Source organism: Aotus nancymaae, unplaced genomic scaffold (genome assembly GCF_030222135.1).
Source record: "Aotus nancymaae isolate 86718 unplaced genomic scaffold, 86718_ANA_hifiasm-v0.15.2.pri h1tg000072l, whole genome shotgun sequence".
NCBI lineage: Eukaryota > Metazoa > Chordata > Mammalia > Primates > Aotidae > Aotus > Aotus nancymaae.
The window spans coordinates 684996-704676 of NW_026988487.1; the positions used below are offsets into that span (position 1 = coordinate 684996).

The 19681-nt window shown below is 51.9% G+C and overlaps 1 protein-coding gene across 1 annotated transcript in view; it reads right to left on the reverse strand.

Moving 5' to 3' along the window:
- Nucleotides 1-12276: 12276 nt before the first annotated feature.
- The window catches only part of SOCS7 (suppressor of cytokine signaling 7), a 48827-nt gene continuing 41422 nt past the window's right edge, over nucleotides 12277-19681 (reverse strand). Inside the window, exon 10 of the mRNA XM_012451907.3 lies at nucleotides 12277-18324. The gene's annotated coding sequence lies outside the window, so the exon portion shown is untranslated. The remainder of the gene's footprint in view (nucleotides 18325-19681) is intronic.

Consider the following 19681-nt stretch of genomic DNA (forward strand, 5'->3'; position numbering starts at 1 on the left):
TCACACCCAGCCCAGGGAGGATGCCCAGAGCACTTCATGCCAACCAGTGACCCTCTCCAACCCCCTAGAACTTGGTGGGGTCACCCCTTCCACAGACTCCACCTCCCCCTGACTGGTCATCCTCCACTCCTCACCCTCTCCTCACCACCATCACAGACCACCCATGGGCCCTCTGCCAGAGTGACAGGGGACCTGTGCTCAGCCTGGAGGGGAGGGTCTCAGAGCCAGGGCCCCGACCACTGCTTCAGGCAGAACAGCCCCAAAGAGCCTGGAGCCTGGGCCGGGAAAGGAGGGGAGTTTGGGTGGCTGAGCACTGAAAGGCGTGCCCCAAACAGAAAACCCACCCCACCCCTCCAGACCCCACCAGAGACCTCACCCCACGTGGGGTTTGGGAAGGGAGTAAGGCCACCCCAGGAGCAGCCCCCTCGCTCTGCCCCTCATCAGGCTGCTGGCCTCTCTTAGAGCAGGGGGCTGCAAATCAGGATAGAGCCCCTTGATCATGGAAGGGGACCGGGCCAGCTTGTCTGGGATTTGCTGAGCTCCGTGAAGGGGATGAGAACTCTGACCAGAGGGGGTCTTCATCCCCACCCGCAGTGCCCAGCCCACACTCAGTGTATTCTGATGGAGCCTGTGTGAAAGGAAGGCAGCAGCCCCCTCCCAAAACCTGGCTGGGGCTGCGGCTCTGCCTTTGGGGTACATTTGGAGAAAGCCTCCTAGCCCACCCCATCTTTTCGCTGACACGAAATGGTGGCAGCAGCTGCTGCAGCTGCTGTGACTGGGAAAGGCGGGGAGTGGGGCTGGAAGAAGCCCCTTGATGTGTAGGGGGAGGGGACCAGCGCATCTTGAGGTCCCACCAGGAGGGACTGGGGGTCAACCAACTGGTAGTCATACGACCCAGAGCCCACTCCTTCATTCTGCAGAGCTTGTAGCCTCTTTGGGCCTGGGTTTGGGAGCAGAGGCTGTGCCCTTACCAAGTGGGGATGGGGGCTTCTCGGTGTGGGGGATCTCTTTCTGGAAAGAGGGTGGGGAGAGAGGTGCCCTGTGCACACGCCTCCCTGGGTGTCAGTGATAGGGGAGTACTCGTGTGTGTGTGTGTGTGTGTGTGTGTGTGTGAGCTCTGTGTCACATCAGTCCCATCCCTCCCCCAGAGCCCTAGCCCCGCCCGGAGCTCCAATGCCCCAACCCCTCCAGCGGTGGCGGCCCCCAGAGCTCGGCGCGCCCACCTCGCCGGGTCACAACGCCCGCAGCCCTCCCTCGGCTCTCGGCCGCGCACCCAAGCCCGGCGCCCGCTCACCTGCTCCATGCTGGGCCCCGCTATTCCGTCCTCGCCGCGCCGGCCCCCGGGGGCGCAGGGGGAGACGGCCCCTCCATGCGCCCTTGTCCGGGCAGCTGCACCCGGCGACCGCCGAGCGCGAGGAGCGCCTGGTGTCAGCGCCCAAGCCCCCTCCCCGCCCCGCCCCGCCGGCCCCGCCCCTCAGCCCGCCCCCTCCCCTCCTCACCCCGCCCGGCCCGTGGCAGCACCGCGCACCGGCGAGCACACGCGCTCACACGCAACCGCACAATCGCACGCACGCGGGGGCGCACACACTCGAGCACACACACAACGCACACCCGACCCTCGCACGTCCCGGGCTCGCCCGCGCCTGCATCCCGTGTTCTGCCCGTCCTGGGGGCGCTGCTAGGGGAGAGGAGACCCCCCTGCAAGGGAAGACCCTTTCCTCATTCCTGAGGCTCAAGGAGTCGGAAGGACCCCACCCTCATGCTACAGGGGCCAGAGAGGGGCCTGCCCGCGGTCTCACCGTACCTTGGCGACAGAGTTGATCCCAAGGCCCAGACCAACTGCCTCCCAGGCTACCACCCGCTGCAGGGGGTGACTGATAGCAGGTCAGAGACACCCAGAGCACTGGGAGGCAGGGAGACACTGTGCCACCCCCACCCCGAGATCGCTGTGGGAACAGGAAGCTGTTGCCAGGGTCCAGCTTATAGTCCAAGGTGTTCTGAGGCCCTTGGCTGCGGGTAGGAAAAAGAGATGGGGATTCCTGTTGCCCACCCAGTGAACCATGTTCCTGGCAGTGCCAAGCAGGAGGAGGGGGCTGACCTGTTTATCCACTCCCAGAGAAGGGAGATCTCAACCCCCAGGTGCTACTCGAGAACCTAATGTGTGGGCAGCGGGGCCACCAAATCTGGCGAACACCAAGGAGATGGCAAAAAGACGCCTTCGCCCTCCAACACCCTCCATCAGGGGTGGCTCCTGGCTGCCCACTGCCCTCTGTGCTGCCTCTGACAGGGCAGGGCAAACTGAGAGGGGCATCACGTGAATGGGCATGCAAGAGGTGGGCACGCTGCCTGGGCAGGGGTACGCAGTCCCCAGTGGACAGGGGTGGGAATTAACCTGCCCTGAGGTGGGCAGTGGGTGGAGGCATTGGTGTACAGGGACTGGCTGCCCACACCCCCTGGGCCAATGCCCAGGCTGGCATGAAGGTGGCTTCACCACTTCTCACTGATCCCTGGCCTCTTTGTTAGGCACCAGAGGATGAGGGAAGAGGGGGCGGGAAGCTGAGATGGGGAGAGTTAAGATCCTCAGTGGTTCAGACAAAGGGGGCTTTATAGGCTGGGTGTGGGGGGCATATTGGGGGCAGGGAGGCAGGAATGTGGGCCAGGGAGGCCCTGAGCTCCAAGGCAGCTGATTCTGGGGCTGAAGTTGGACTCCCCCAGCCACCCATGCTTTGGCCTGCAGGGTCTTTGCTGCTTTGCTCCTGGGACTACAGCCAGGAATACTCAGAGCCCTCATCCTAGGCTGCCCTGGTGGGGATCTGGCGGGCACTGCCCCCGCACTCCCAGTTTTCCCCAGCCAGCTGGCTGCCGCCTCTCGGCTTCCCTGCCTGTGCCCTCTGAGTGGCCTTGTGGCCCCTGTCTGCTACTCGAGGGCCCTGCTGGCTGGTTGGGGAGGGAGGGACAGACTTGGGTGGGGTCACAAGGCTATGAGGTCAATGGGGTTCTTTGTCCCTTCAAATGGAGGCTGCCTTGAGCTAAAGAGACAGGAGATAGAGAAGAGCGTCAGCCAGCAAGCCTGCCCCTCGCCCTGAGCCGCACTCTCCCAGGCTGTGGTGTGGCAGGGCCCTGGCTGTGGAAGCCAGGCTCCATGCTCTCCAGTTGGTTTCCCTTGGGTTCTCTTTCAGTGCCAAGGAAGTGAAAACAAGGAGATGGCGGCAGCAGCCACCTATGCTGGGCCTCTGAAACAGCTGTTGCTTGGCCAGGCCTAGGGTCTGGTGATGGGCTTTGCAAGGTCAGGGACTGTCTGTCCTCAGAGATGCTAATCTGGCCCTCAGGAATAAACTCCTACTAGCCAAAGTCATGGTGGCTAGACTGCTAAACCCAATGCTATTTTCTTTTTTTTTTTTTTCGAGATGGAGTCTCACTCTGTTACCCAGGCTGGAATGCAATGGTGTGATCTCGGCTCACTGCAACCTCCACCTCTCAGGTTCAAGCGATTCTCCTGCCTCAGCCTCCCGAGTAGCTGGGATTACAGGTGCATGCCACTGTGCCTGGCTAATTTTTGTGTTTTTAGTAGAGACAGGGTTTCACCATCTTGGCCAGGCTGGTCTCGAACTCATGACCTTGTGATCCACCCACCTTGGCCTCCCAAAGTGCTGGGATTACAAGCGTGAGCCACTGCGACCTGCAACCCAATGCTATTTTCTTCTTTTTTTTTTTTTTTTTACTTCCTGTTGATTTATAAACCCCATGCTATTTTATCAACACACCCTGAACACTGCAGGGAGTTTCACAAGCAGAGCCCCTGAGCAGGGAAGGGATAGTACCACCCACAGTCTCTGTGCCAGCCTGCAGGGTCCACAAGTACAGCCCGCCAGCCCTCCTTCCTCCCTGGCAGGCTGGATCCCTGGGTGCTTCTCCTCTTCTACACCCCACAGGGACCAGAACCTTCAGCAACAATGTTGCCTCAGAGGTACCGCAGTGTGGAGAGGGGCAGGGTTCATTCACTAGCTACGAGCCCAGCCTAGAGTACAGGGGTGCGGTCACCACTCACTGCAGCCTCCACCTGCCAGGCTCAAATGATTCCCCCACCTCAGCCTCCCGAGTATGGACTACGGCTGCATGCCATCATACCTGGCTAACTTTTTATTGTTCTAGAGACAGGGTCTCAGCATGTAGCCCAGGCTTCCATGGATATTTATTTATTCTATCTTTTTGATAAAATTAAAATGAGACACTTATCTCTTGATGAGTATCTTAGCCAAAAGCAATCTTTTAGGGGTTAAAAAAATGTTCCAGGCAGGTCAGCATCGAATTTTCCAACCATCTCTTCCAGAGGCTTCAAGAGGGGGGCACACCCAGATTCACCTCCCAGCACTGCCATTTAATATTCGAGTGGTCTTGGGCAAGTGTTCTGACCTCTCTGTGCTGCAGCTCCCTCTTCTGTAAATCGGATACGCTAACAGCACCTCCTCACAGAGCTGTTGAAAGATGACGTGAGAGTGTGAGTCTAAAATGCTTGGTCTGGCCGGGCGCGGTGGCTCACGCCTATAATCCCAGAATTTTGGGAGGCCAAGGTGAGTGGATCACGAGGTCAAGAGATCGAGACCATCCCGGTCAACAAGGTGAAACCCCGTCTCTACTAAAAAATACAAAAATTAGCTGGGCATGGTGGCGCACGCCTGTAGTCTCAGCTACCTGGGAGGCTGAGGCAGGAGAATTGCTTGAACCTGGGAGGCGGAGGTTGCGGTGAGCCGAGATCGCGCCATTGCACTCCAGCCTGGGTAACAAGAGCGAAATTCCGTCTCGAAAAAAATAAAAAATAATAAATAATAAATAAAATGCTTGGTCTACTGGTGGGCACAGAAGTGATCAATAGGCCGGGCGCAGGGGCTCATGTCTGTAATCCCAGCACTTGGGGAGGCCAAGGTGGGTGGATCACCTGAGGTCAGGAGTTTGAGGCCAGCTTGGCCAACATAGAGACCAACTCTACTAAAAATACAGAATTAGTCAGGTGTGGTTCACATGCCTATAGTCCCAGCTACTCGAGAGGCTGAGGCAGGAGAATCGCTTGAACCCAGGAGGTGGAGGTTGCAGTGAGCCGAGATCATCCCACTGCACTGCAGCCTGGGCAAGAAGAGCAAAACTCTATCCAAAAAAAAAAGTGATCAATAAAAGTTAAGCACCAGCCAGGCGCGGTAGCTCACACCTGTAATCCCAGTGCTTTGGGAAGCCAGGGTGGGCGAATCACCTGGAGTTCGAAACTAGCCTGGTCAACATGGTGAAACCTCATCTCCACTAAAATTACAAAAAATTAGCTGGTTGTTGTAGTGCATGCCTGTAGTCTCAGCTATTAGGGAGGCTGAGGCAGGAGAACTGCTTGAACCCGGGAGGTGGAGGTTGCAGTGAGCCGAGATTGTGCCACTGCATCTAGCCTGTGCGACAGAGCAAGACTCCATCTCAAAAAACAACAACAACAAAGAAAAGTTAAGCGCCCTCTACAAAGGCCTGAATTCATTCATTTTATGTTGATTATTATTAGCTTTAGTTCAGCAGGTGAGAATTTCTGACCTTGTCCCCAGATTCTAGGAGGCCATACCCTGGCTACAACCAGGTGTTCCCTTTGCGGGTGGCACCTGCCTTCAGCCAGGTGGAGACTAGAGGTGATGAAAGGAGCTTTCGAGCCTGGTGCTCATCCTGCCCCCCAACCTGCCTCCTTCCACCTTGGTAGGCTCCAGGGCTCCCTGGGGAACAAGGTGGAAGGGGAGCTCTGAGAGCTCCCAGGGTGCCAGGAGCCTAGGAAGGGAGGAAGGAGGAGGATTACCCAGGAGGGAGTGGAAGGAGATGGGAGGGAAGCTGGGGCGGGCGGCGGGCCCCACTCCTGCACCTGCTGCTCTGAGAACAAAGCCAAGAGTGATGCAATCCCGGCCTGATGCAGCCGAGGCTGCAGGGCCCCAGAGAGAGGTGGGTGGCAGGGGCAGGGAGGGCAGTGGGCAGCCGGGCAGGACGCCTGACCTTGATTCACAGCCAACGTGTGGCCCCTTCATGAGGCCCCTCAGCCTCCTCCTGAAGCCCCTCACCCAGGGCCAGACTCCTCCCCAATAGTCACAGCCACCTAATAGGCAGGAGTCAGGCGTGATGCAACCAGGCCATCTCTCCAGGCAGCCTCCTCGGAGGGAGGGGCATGAAGAGAGGCCCAGACTCAGGTGACTCCCAGGTCCCTTCAGGCCCTCAGGCCTCGGGCGGCTGGTCTCTGTCCGTGCCCCCTCCATGCTGGAGACAAAAGGGCAAAGTCCTCAGAGAAGGTAAGATGGGAAGGCTCAGGAGAGCCCTAACCCAGAGCCTCCACAAAATAGTGCCTATTTATAGAATTAACTAGAACCCGCAGCAGACACGGACGGACGTGGTCCGGGGCCCAGTATCTCCCATCAGCAGTCATCAAGCCATTGGGGGCGGGGTGCATGAGGGTGGCATCCACCGGCCCCAGGTGTCTGCCTCGGCCCCGCCACTCTGCCCCAGAGCCAGGACAAAGGCTTCCCGCTCTCTCTCCACGTGAAGGAGAGGGTCTTGTCCCACACGCCAGAGCCGGGTGAAGGATGCCTCATGGGCCAGGGTCCCTGAGAGGGCAGGGCATTGAATGTGTTAACAGAAGTGGACTGGAGACTTGGTTTTTAGGAATATTTAAATCCGGCCTCACCCTACCACCACCAAGGGGACCTGAGGGAACAGCAGGGTGGCTTCACCCCGAGGAGCCACTAGGTGGCAGGAGAAGCCCAATGACTCACCCAGCTCCGCCCGCAGCCACCAGCAGCCTCAGGGCCCTTCCCTACTGAGAGGCTCCCTCCTCTCTTGCCCCCTAGGGCACACCCCTCTCTGCACCTCCGGTCCAGGGAGCTTTTCATTTTTCCTCTGCCTTTGGCAAAAAGAATCTCAATCCTTGTTTTCAAAATACTGCTAATAGGGCCGGGCGCGTGGCTCACACCTGTAATCCCAGCACTTGGGGAGGCCGAGGTGGGAGGATGGCTTGAGCCCAGAAGTTCCAAGTTGTAGTCAGCTACAATAGCGCTGCGGTACTCCAGCCTGGGTGACAGGGCGAGACTCTTTCCCTCCCCCACCAAAATAACCCGCTAATAATAATGATCATGGGGCCGGGCACGGTGGCTCACACCTGTAATCCCAGCACTTTCGGAGGCTGTGGCAGGATCACCTGAGGTCATGAGTCTGAGACCAGCCTGGCCAACATGGTGAAACCCCATCACTACTAAAAATACAAAAATCAGTCGGGCGTGGTGGCAAATGCCTGTAATCCCAGCTACTTCGGAGGCTGAGGCAGGAGAATCGCTTGAACCCGGGAGGTGGAGGTTGCAGTGAGCTGAGATTGCACCACTGCACTCCAGCCTGGGTGACAGAGAGACACTCAATCTCAAAAAAATAATAATGGCCAGGCGTAGTGGCTCATGCCTGTAATCCAAGCACTTTGGAGGCCAAGGCAGGCGGATCACCTGAGGTCAGGAGTTCAAGACCAGCCTGACCAACATGGTGAAACCCCGTCTTTTTTTAAAAAAAAAAAAAGAAAAGAAAGAAAAGAAAAGAAAAAAGTAATAATGATCATAATCAGTGCCCAGAGAGAGAGGGAGAGAGATGATACACATTTGAGACAGTCTCGCTCTGCCACCCAGGCTGGAGTGCAGTGGTACAATCACAGCTCACTGCAGCCTCGATCTCTCTCTGGCTCAAGGGATCCTCCTGCCTTAGTCTCTTAAATTGGTTGGGACTACACATCACCATGCCTAGTCTGATCTTGAGCTTCTGGACTCAAGCAATATTCTTGACTATTCTTTTTTTTTTTTTGAGATGGAGTCTCCATCTGTCACCCAGGCTGGAGTGGATGCAGTGGCACAATCTTGGCTCACTGCAACCTCCACCTCCTGGGTTCAAGTGATTCTCCTGCCTCAGCCTCCACAGTAGCTGGGATTACAGGCGTGTGCCACCACATCTGGTTAATTTTTTGTATATTTTAGTAGAGACATGGTTTCACCGTGTTGACCAGGCTGGTCTCAAACTAAAAAAAAAAAAGAACCAGACTTGCATTTGTTGACTAAAAATCCCCACCTCTAAATAATCCAGTTGTCCTATGTGAATGGTGGGATCCAGGTTCAAGGACTGGCTGACTAGAGACCAGGGAAAATTAGCAACATTCCTGGGAAGGGGACCGATCTCATCTCCTCAACTTACCACCACTTTGGCATGACCATTCAACCGTGCCAGGCCCTGGGAGTGGGATGAGAGATGAATAATAAGACACAGGCTCTGTGCCTCACAGAGGTCACAGTCGAACAAGCAGGCAGAGATAGATGAACAAACGTCATAAGAAAGACCCATTTGTTTATGGCTAGTGACAATTTCACAGAGTGTCCCTGGGGCAGGGCCCTGAAGGATGAGTTTGGCAGGTAGAGAGGGTGACAGGTAAGGGTCCTCCAGGCACAAGGTGAAGCATGAGGGAGGGCGGGGTGGCAGGACGGATGCCGTGATCTCGGACTTCAGGTCATACATGTGGCCAGACTGCAGCCTACGTGGCAGGGAAGGAGAGACAGCATTGGAAGGCAGGCCGAGGGTCAAGATTTTAACAGGGATTTCTCTTGGTTGAAAGACATCACATATTGTAAACTAAAGAAATGACACCATTGGCTGGGCGTGGTGGCTCAAGCCTGTAATCCCAGCACTTTGGGAGGCCAAGGAGGGTGGATCATGAGGTCAAGAGATCGAGACCATCCTGACCAACATGGTGAAACCCCGTCTCTACTAAAAATACAAAAATTAGCTGGGCGTGGTGGCTCACGCCTGTAGTCCCAGTTACTCAGGAGGCTGAGGCAGGAGAATTGCTTGAACCCAGGAGGCGGAGGTTGCAGTGAGCCGAGATTGTGCCACTGCATTCCAGCCTGGCGCCTGGCGACACAGTGAGACTGTCTCAAAAAAAAAAAAAAAAAAGAAATGACACCATTGGGTGCAGTGGCTCATGCCTGTAATCTCAGCACTTTAGAGGCCAAGGTGGAGGACGCTGGAGCCTGACAACATAGTGAGACCCCATCTCTACAAAAAAATTAATTAGCTGGGTATGTTGGCTTGTATCTTAGTCCCAGCTATTCAGAAGGCTGAGCGGGGAGGATGACTTGAGTCTGGGAGGTCAAGGCTGCAGTGAGCCGAGATTGAGCCACTGTACTCCAACCTGGGCAACATAGTGAGACCTCATAACCAGACATTTCGAAGAGCTAGAGAAGAGAAACAGGAAGCAGGAAGACCAGTTGAAATTGTCCAGGTTCACAAAGGAGAATGCCTAATGAGGACATGGCAATAGACAGATGTATGATGAAATCACAGCTTCAATGGGGATCTGTGCAGCAGAGGAAGCTTCAAAATTCCTCTCAAAAACCTCTTGGGGAGGGGCTCCATTAGGGCCTCTCCTGAGCTGGAGTCAACTCTTGTGCCTTTGGCTGAGCACCAGTGACAACAGTTGGTCTTCAGAATCCACGTGGTACAAATATGCACTAGAATCCTTATGCGTGAGATGCTCACACTATGAGAGGCTGGAGGGAACCAAGAGACAGAAAACACTGTTCCCATCTCACCTTCAATCAGAGGGACACACAATGGAATGAACGAGGCATCTTCTGCACCATTACTTACCAAGTGCTTATCACTGAATTCAAGTAAGTATGTGCAGGAGGAGATGCCATCACAGAGGTTTGATGGAACAGCCTTTGTGATGAGGAGATGAAGTAGATTGTTTTAGGTTTTGGAGGTGAAGACAGTGGGAAGGGGTTTTATTTGGGGCCTATTGTTTCCAAAAGAATGCTAGGCTGGGCACAGCTGTTCGTGCCTATAATCTCAGCGCTTTGAGAGGCCAAGGAGGGAAAATTGCCTGAGGCCAGGAGTTCAAGGCTACAGTGAGCTATGATCGAGACATAGCACTTCAGCCTGGGCAACGTAGCAAGACCCTTTCTGTAGCAAAAAAGAATGTTTTTTAATTAGCCAGACATGGTGGCAAATGTCAAAGTCACACCGGCGGCTGAGGCAGGAAGCCAATGCAACTGGTCACCCAAGAGCTCTGATGGAGCTGAGCAAGATGAGTGTTGTCTTCGTGCCTGCTAACCCAACATCCATTCTGCAGCCGATAGATCAAGGAGTAATTTTGACTTTCAAGCCTTATTTTTCTGGGATGGAGTCTCACTCTGTTGCCCAGGCTGGAGTGCAGTGGCACGATCTTGGCTCACTGCAACCTCCACCTACCAGGTTCAAGCGATTCTCCTTGCTCAGCCTCCCGAGTTGCTGAGATTACAGGTGCATGCCACCACACCCAGATAATTTTTGTATTTTTAGTAGAGACGGGGTTTCACCACGTTGTCCAGGCTGGTCTGGAACTCCTGACCTCAGATGATCCGCCTGCCTTGGCCTCCCAAAGTGCTGGCTTCACAGGCATGAGCCACTACGCCTGACTCTCAAGTTTTACTATTTGAGAAATACATTCCTAAGGCTGTAGCTGCCATAAATAGTGGTTCCTCTGATGGATCTGGGCAATACAAACTGAAAACCTTTTGGAAAGGATTCACCATTCTAGATGCCATTAAGAACATTCATGATTCATGAGAGGGAGTCACAATATCAACATAAACAGGAGTTTGAAAGAAGTTAATTCCAACTCACATGGATTACTATGAGGCGTTCAAGACTTCAGTGGAGGAAATAACTACAGATGTGGTGGACATAGCATAACTAGAGTTAGAAATGGAGCCTCGAAGATGTGACTGAATTGCTACAATTTTATGATAAAACTTAAAACAGATGGGAGTTGCTTTTCTTTGGGTCTTACTGTGCTGCCCAGGCTGGCCTTAAACTCCTGGGCTCAAGGGATCCTCCTGCCTTGGCCTCCCGAGTAGCTAGGGGTACAGGTGCGCACCATCATGCCTGTCTAAAGTTGCTGCTTATGGATGAGCAAAGAAAGTAGCTAAGATAGAATCTTCTCCTGGTGAAGATGCTGTGAACTGTGTTGAAACAACAACAGCTGGGCATGGTGGCTCACGCCTATAATCCCAGCACTTTGGGAGGCCGAGGTGGGCAGATCATGAGGTCAGAAGATCGAGACTATCCTGGCTAACATGGTGAAAACCCTGTCTCTGCTAAAAATACAAAAATCAGCTGGGCATGGTGGTGCATGCCTGTAATCCCAGCTACTCGGGAGGCTAAGGCAGGAGAATCACTTGAACTAGGGAATCAGATGTTGCAGTGAGCCGAGATTGCACCACTGCACTGCACCCTGGCGACAGAGTTAGAATCCATCTAAAAAAAAAAAAAAGACAACAAAGGACTTAGAATATTACATAAACCTAGTTGATAAAGCAGCAGCAGGATTTGAGAGGACTGATTCCAATTTCGAAAGGAGTTATACTGTGTGTAAAATGCTATCAAACAGCATCATATGCTACAGAGAAAACTTTTGTGAAGTCAAATCAATGTAGCAAACCTTATTGCTGTCTTAAGAAATTGCCACAGCCACCCCGTCCTTCAGCAACTGCCACTCTAATCCATCAGCAGCCATCAACATTGCGGTAAGACCCTTCAACAGCAAAAAGATTACTATTTGCTGAAGGCCTAGATGATTGTTAGTGTTTTTTGGCAATAAAGTATTTTTAAATTAAGTACTTTTTTTTAAGATTACAGAATTAAGACACGACAGTATAAACGTAACTTTTATATGCACTGGGAAACCAAGAAATTTGTGCGACTTGCTTGTTATGTTCACTTTATTGTGGTGCTCTAGAACCCACAAAATCTCCGGAGTATGCCTGCACACACTGTTGTCAACCAGAGGAACAACCTGGTCCTTTTCTCTCTGAAGAGCACAGTTTAAGCAATAGTGGGCTAAGCAGGAGGGCTATGGGTTAAACTTAGGAAAAGCCTCAGGGCCAGCCAGGGTGAAAGCTAGGAATGACTGCTATGGTAAAACATCAACTCTCCCTAGGTAGAGACCCAGGCTACTGCTCACCAAGACAAAAAGGCCACAGGCACTTGGCCCCAGAAGCTCTCTGGAATGCTCCTGCACTTCCTAGGGAAGGAGAAGGTAGCTCTGAGCAGTGGCCATCAGCCTCAGGGATTTTTCAGCGTCTCTAATGCTAACAAGCCCAGTTCTTGGCTGACCTCACAGGGATTACCCATTCCCTGGGGGAATGTGAGGAGTCACATGAGATGGGAGAGTGAGTGAAAAACCCAAGCCCAAAGAACATGAAATAATTTCTAAACATTTTTATTTCAAATCTCTTTTCACCCCTCCCCAGAAAGACATGGGTAGGTACAGCAATCATAAAAAGGATATAGAAACACAAGAGTCAAATGTCTCTCGCACTGACACTTACAAAAACTGGGAATTGTACATGGGGTTTCCAAACAGGACCTGCAGCAGCTACTAATGTCCCTTCACGAGAATGAAACATGCCTATTAATACAGTATACACAGACACCCCATTCTGGAACTAATCTACAGGGACATCCCTAACCCCACCCCCTCTATCCCCAGAAAAATACCAAAACACACCCAAAGTGCATTTGTTTTGTTTATATCAAAACATCTTTCCCTTTCCCTATCCCACCCTCAGACCCTCCCACCCCATTTAAGATTGGCCTGCAAGTCTATTTACCATTTAGTATTTTTTATAGTTTATGAAAATAAATTATACAGCAACTATTTTAATAAATTAAGCACAAAAAAGAAGGGTAAAAGAGAAAAACTAAATGGGAAGACAAAAGCCAGGCCACGCTTTGGCTTGGAGGGGAGGGCTAACGGGGACAGAAGTGCAAGGGGTGGCTTCCTTTCTGGTGAAAAATTGGCAACCACCCCGAGCCCAGAATGACACCCCTCTTCATCGAGTTTCTTAAAAACCAAAAACATGTAACAGAGGCTGTGCCACGGGCAGCACCAGTTTGGGCATTCCAATAGCCAGCTACCCAAAGCGGCACCTGGACCCTACTTGTCCCTTGGACAAGATTCTGGGCCTAAGAGTGAGAGGCAGGTCCCCGCCCAAGGGAGCACCGGAGATGGAGGGGTCAGACCAGGCTTCCACTCCACCTGAGCTAGTTAGGGAGCTCAGGACGAAGCTCTGAGTGGGCCGTGTGGTATGTGATAATCCCAGAGTCTGAGGAACAGTGTCCCAAGTTCCTCACACTCGATCTCCAGGAGGAACTACGATCGCAGTCCAGCTGCAACCAAACATGCACATCTTCCTGCCGTGGCTGGCTGCTTTCTGCCTGCCCCTCCAGGCCTCTTGGCGTTGCAGAGGAAAGGGTAGGAGAGAGAAAGGGAGTGGTTCCAGGTCCCTTCTAAACCCTCTAGAAATGTAATGGGAGTGAAGCAGGTCACGAACTCAGCATGCAAGGATGCCTTCCCAGGAGGTAGATGGGAGTGGGATGGGATAGCAGGTGTGGAGGGGACAGGAAGGGAAACAGGAAGAAACTGGACGACACCTACCAGGAAGGTCAAGAAGCAATGAAAAGGACAAAGACAATATGAAATCTGCATGTAAAGAAAGGTCCTTTTCTGGCAGATTAGAGAATCAACATTTTCAGTACAGCTCATTACTCTACTTTCCTAACTGCAGTACCCGGGTCCCCAGCGCCTGTGTCTATGATCCAGCTCCCATTTCACTGCTCCCAAGACCTTGCTCTCCATGTTTTCAAGGCCTCCGATTGTTCTGTGCTAAGCATGAAGGCTCCAATGTCAAAGCAGGCCCTACCACGGGGACGTGCAGACTTGACCTTTGTGGCCCAAGCATTCTATAGCTATCATAGTGTAGGAGGGGGGCACACTTTTCTTCCATTTTTTTTCTTTTTCTTTTTTTAATAAAAAAGCTTTTACTCCCCAGGAGCAAATAAATCATTTTGAACTACTGATAAACACTGCTGCAGTGAAAAGAAAGATGGCTACATGTATGCAATAGCACAAATTCAGTGTAAGAACAGCTGTGTTGACAATTAGAGATAAAAATCACTTATCCATTCCCTCCTTTCCCAAAAACCAAACCGAGGATTCCCATAGGGAAAATGTCTAACTCAATAGCTCCTCCCTTACATGACAGGGGGCGTGTCATTCTCTTAAAAGTGGAAAACAAGTGCCAGGTCTCCCCCCAGTGGAGATGCTCTTAACACCCCAACTGGTAGCAAGACTTCTGCAAATGACACACACACACACACACACACACACACACACACACACACTCACTCTCTCTCTCTCACACTCAGACCTCCTTCCAGCAGCCATAGACCATAAAGTTAGTGGCTTGTCCACTAACTTTAGGGCTCCAAAGCTAAGGGAGAGGCAGCTGGGAAGGGAAAGATCTAACTGAAGGAAAAAGCTCCTCCTCTCCCCACTTCCTGCTGGGAGCAGAGGGCTTCAAGCAAGACATGCTTTTCTGGGGGCCCCTGGGATGAGGGCTGACAAGGCTGCATTCCAGGGCACTTCTGGCCCTACTCCCACCTCTCACTCCTAGGCCTGGGAACTATCACCCCCACTCCCCAATTTTTCCTGGATGTGTGTTACAGGGGTGTCTGCAGCTATCTCCACACCATCCCCAACCTCAAGGTGGGCTTACATGATTAGCCCAAGTGAAATGTAGGTATGGGGAAGGAGCAGGAGCCATGCCAGAGCTCCCCTTGGTCACACCTTTCTCCTCAGGGTCCTGGCACCACCTCCATGGCTCAGGTTCCAGGATGTTACCTAAGCACAGGCAGGTGACCAGGCCAAGGTCAGCACCAATGGTCCCAAAGAGCCACCTGCCACCCATTCATCTAGTGCCCACACCAAAATCCCCACCTGTCTACTCCTGTGCTCCCAACACAGCACACAAATTTCAAGTAACAGCAAGTTGTAGCAGTAGTTGTCACTGGATCACATTGGCTCACTCTCAACCTGAGGAAGATTACAGTAGATCAGTTATAAACAGGTGAAGGTTATAAAGGCAGGGCCTGAGGCCACTGGTGTTACCCATCCACAACTTATAAATCAATAGTGGGTCACTAGGTGTGAGCCTTTTCCAGTTTGTGACTTGAAAATACAACCAGAAAGGAATACTTTTTTTTTGAGATGGAGTCTCGCTCTGTCACCCAGGCTGGAGTGCAGTGGCATGATCTTGGCTCACTGCAACCTCCGCTTCCTGGGTTCAAGCAATTCTCCTGCCTCAGTCTCCCAAGTAGCTGGGACTACAGGCACATGCCACCACGTCCAACTAATTTTTGTATTTTAGTAGAGACAGAGTTTCACTATGTTGGCCAAGTTGGTCTCGAACTCCCCAACTCATGATCTGCCCGCCTTGGCCTCCCACAGTGCTGGGATTACAGGCCTGAGTCATGATGCCTGGCCCTAGAAAGGAATATATTTAGATGAGATCTGTACAGCACTGGCGAAGGAGGGGCAGGCCTGATCAGGGAGGTGAAGGGCAGGTGCTGCCCCAGCTGCCACGCCTGTTCCTCCGCTCCATTTACTCCCTGACCAGGCTGCATCCCAAAGGGCTGGCCCAGCCTCATGCCTCCTCCTCACCTTCCCCTAACTGCTCTGTGCAAGGCCACCCATGCAGTCACTAAACACCCACACCTGACGAAGACTATCTCCTCTTGCACTGCTCTGTTTTGCAGCCTGCTCCATGGAGGAAGGACCAGGCTATGGCCAGGGCTGGGACCAGTGCACCGACAGATCACAGACACAGTTCAACACGACCCTCCCCAGGAGAAGAAAGGTGGGTGGTAAGGTTGGGTCACAACTCCTCAGTTGGTTTGTTTTGTACCTGAGTGTATCAGTTCTCCAGAAGACACCCCAGTAACACAGGGGTGTGGGGCTCTGCCTCCCTCACACAGCCTGAGCTGACCACAGTGAGGCCCTGGCAACAGGCAGGAGCCTTGCTGACTTGGGGCTTCGGGCTCCACCTCACCATCCTAACCCCTTGGCACTCAGGCCTGCCTGGTGGCTGGGGACCTTCCATCTAGACAACTGCACTGCAAAGGATTCTTTAGCGATGTTCCTCTAACAGGGCTGTGCACTGTTTAGTATACGCCATGCAGATTTCTGCTTCCTTGCTTTTGTTCATGTGTTTCTCATCTTACTCTCCTGCCTTTGACTACAACCCAAAGCCTCAAAGGCACAGAACTTTCCCAGACCATCTGGTCTATCCTGATCTTATCTACTGTAAACATCTTTAGACAGTCCTTGATTTTCTGCTTGATGTGCCGCAGTCACCTAAAAGTTCCCTTAGGCCACAGATTACGTCTTTTACCTTTTTTGTTTTCTACAGTATCTAGCTCACAGACAGGCACACACACACTAAAAAGTAATCTTAAAATTATGGGTGGTTGAAAAGGAACAAAAAAAGACCCCAGCCTGTGTACCAGCCACTCAAGGATCTCAATGGATTCCAGACTTCAGGCTCTATATTGGGGTGGTACTTCCTGCAAGATGGCGAGTTATATTACTTGCACTCTCATGAGGCAACACTCACATGCTAAGCCAATTACTGGAATCATAATCTTGCTTGTTATTACTACCATGGAAGCCAAGGAAAGAAGAGGTACCACATGACAAATCAGAGGTGGGCTGTGTTTATGCTGACAAACTCATCTTCTGGGCCACCCCTCCACAGTCAGGTAATGATGCCAGTTTCCTCCCTGTTCAGCTACAAGGAGGAAGACTGGTCACTCCATGCAGGACTAAAGAGGGCAATGCTCCCAGATGAGGCAGTCCTATAAATTAACAAGACACTGGGGCCCCAGCCAAACCAACAGGAAGCCACAAACCTGACATTATCTATCTTGTGAGATGACGCAGCTGTAAGCATGGAGAACCCAGAAAAGATTCTCACAGAACACATGCAAAGGAGTCATGAAGACCCAACAGCTCTACTGTCACATCTCAACAGCAAATCCCTCCCCAGAGCAGCTCTACAAGAAAGCAAACTCACAATGTCATATGAATTGGCCCATGGCCAGCTGCAGAAACAATTAAAGGCCACTGGAGTTTTTCTCGCTGCTCATCCTGAGAGCTGGAAGACTGGTGATTCTCAAGTTGGCACCTGACAGACTTTCCAGTGAGTGGAGACCAGTGGGATCAGATCTGGAAATGTCTAGACTGCTAGAATGAACACAGAAAAATAAAGAAGCCCTTGCCACCTCCCATCCCAGAAGTGGGACAACAGTGATAAACCTAAAAACATGAGATGCGATGCTCTCCTCTGATCTAAGGAAATCCCATCAGGGCTGCGTTCTGAATGCTCCCTCTAGGAGAGCACACTGCGGCAGCTGCATTTCTCACCTTCCTCCACATTCCCTTTCACAAGCTGACAGACACATGGAAGTAACACTGACTCCTAAGTCATGAGTACAGTTTGCCATGAAGAACCTGGAAGCATGCTCCATTAAATTTGGCAGCCCATGATTGGCTCTGAACCACCCAGGTGATGAGAAACACGATTGCCTTGACAGCTGGCAGAAGCAGTAGGGATGCCATTACCATGACCAGACTAACATGTACAGTTATTTCAAGGGGGAATGGGTTGAGGGCAAAGGAAGAACGGGGTTAACTTCAGGTCATGGAACTTAAGGAATTAAGTAAATCACAACTAATAAAGCTTCCGTGAGCGGTGTTTCTGAATTCAGGTTCCTAAACCTTAAAAAAGGATGCAGGAGTCACTACTTCCCCCCAGCTAAGTCCATTTGCCAGGTTTTGCCCAATAATCTTTTCAAGACCACTCACCCTCCTTTCTCTCCTGCTCCTACCACAGCTGCCCATGGCAACAGGAAGCAGATTCCCCCTCCCTCAGGAACTCCCAGTCCTATTGCAAACCTCAGGCCCCTCCCATCTTCCAGGCCCACGGCACAGACTCAAACTCTGCCTTTGGCACCAGCTGAATGGCCGTCCCCTGTCCCCAACTCCCACCTCTTCTTTGGACCTGCTCACCCTTTGCACCACTTCCAATCAAATGGGCACAAACCCCGGCTGCCTTCAAGGTGAGTTTTCCAAACCAAGTAATACAAATACCAAAAACAAAACTTCTGAAAAAGAAACAGTGTTGAGACTTCTTCCAGTTTTCCAAGGAGCCCTTCCAGTCCTAAGATGCCCAGGGGTGGGTGTGAGGTGGAGCCCACACAGAGTACAGTCATGTGCTTCTTCCAAGCCCCAGGGCTGCATGGGGAACCAAAGTCTCTGCAGAGAATCCCAACCTTCCTGTTCCCTCATTTTTCCTCTTCTTTTCATGGTAGCTTCATTTGGTTCTTCAAAACTGGAGCTTGGCAACCAAATGCCTAAGTAAAAAAAAAAAAAAAATTAAAACAGTTCAATAGAATAGAACCAAAATGGAGTGAAAGAACAGCCAGCCACTGGAGCAGAGCAGCACACCTCAAAAGGAGAAGGGAGCCTGGCTGCTGAACGCTTCCACACGTGCCACAGCTGGCTAGGGATGCAGCAGTAGCCTTTGTCAGGGGGACCTGAGCAGCCTATGACTTGGATGACAAAACAAGGTCCTGAAATAACTAATGAATATATCCTACCACCTAAGTTCTCTCTCCCTTTCCCTTACCCCTTAATTTCCCACCCACTTTTTTCCTGAGGCCCAACTGCTCTAGGGACTAAAAAGGGAAGTGAGCCCCTGGAGTAACTCCTTTTGAACCTGGCTAGAAAGAGCTCTATTATTTCTTTTTCTTTCCTGAGACAGAGTCTTATTTTGTTGTCCAGGCTGGAGTGCAGTGGCTTGATCTTGGCTCACCACAATCTCTGCTTCCTGGGTTCATGCGATTCTCCTGCCTCACCCTCCCAAGTAGCTGGGACTACAGGCGTGTGCCACCACACCAAGCTAATTTTTTGTATTTATAGTAGAGATGGGGTTTCACCATGTTAGCCAGGCTGGTCTCCAACTCCTGACCTCGTTGATTTGCCTGCCTCAGCCTCCCAAAGTGCTAGGATTACGGACGTGAGCCACTATACCTGGCCAGAGAGCTCTGTATTTCTGCAGCTTGTGTCAACTGGACAGGGTCAACACAGAATCACAAAGAACAGTGTTGCTTCCACCTTCCGACTTGAGATAGGCACTGTTCTAGCCATTACTCTGTATCTTGACTCCAAACCCCTAGCATGAAATTCCCCAGGTAACAGCACACATAGACCAAGCAGGCCATTCAGATCTCCCAAATTAAAATCAGCTTGAACAACAAGAAGTCATAAAGGCCAAATTTCATACCCTAAAGACCTTTCCTGGCTGGGCACAGTGGCTCATGCCTGTAATCCCAGCACTTTGGGAGGCCAAGGTGGGTGGATCACTTGAGTGAGGTCAGGAGTTTGAGATCCAGCTGATGAACGTGGTAAAACCCTCTACTAAAAATACAAAATTAGCCAGGTGTAGTGGCACACACCTGTAATCCCAACTACTTGGGAGGCTGAGGCAGGAGAATTGCTTGAACCTGGGAGGTGGAGGGTGCAGTGAGCTGAGATCAAGCCATTGCACTCCAGCCTGGGTAACAAGAGCAAAACTCCAACTCAAAAAGAAAAGAAAACTTTCCATTGGGAAGTGTTACTTCCCCATTTTCCAGGGCTCCTAGGGTCTACACCAGGAGCAAGTTCAGCATTAGGCTTATTCTTTGCCACAGGCATCAATTCTGATGTCAC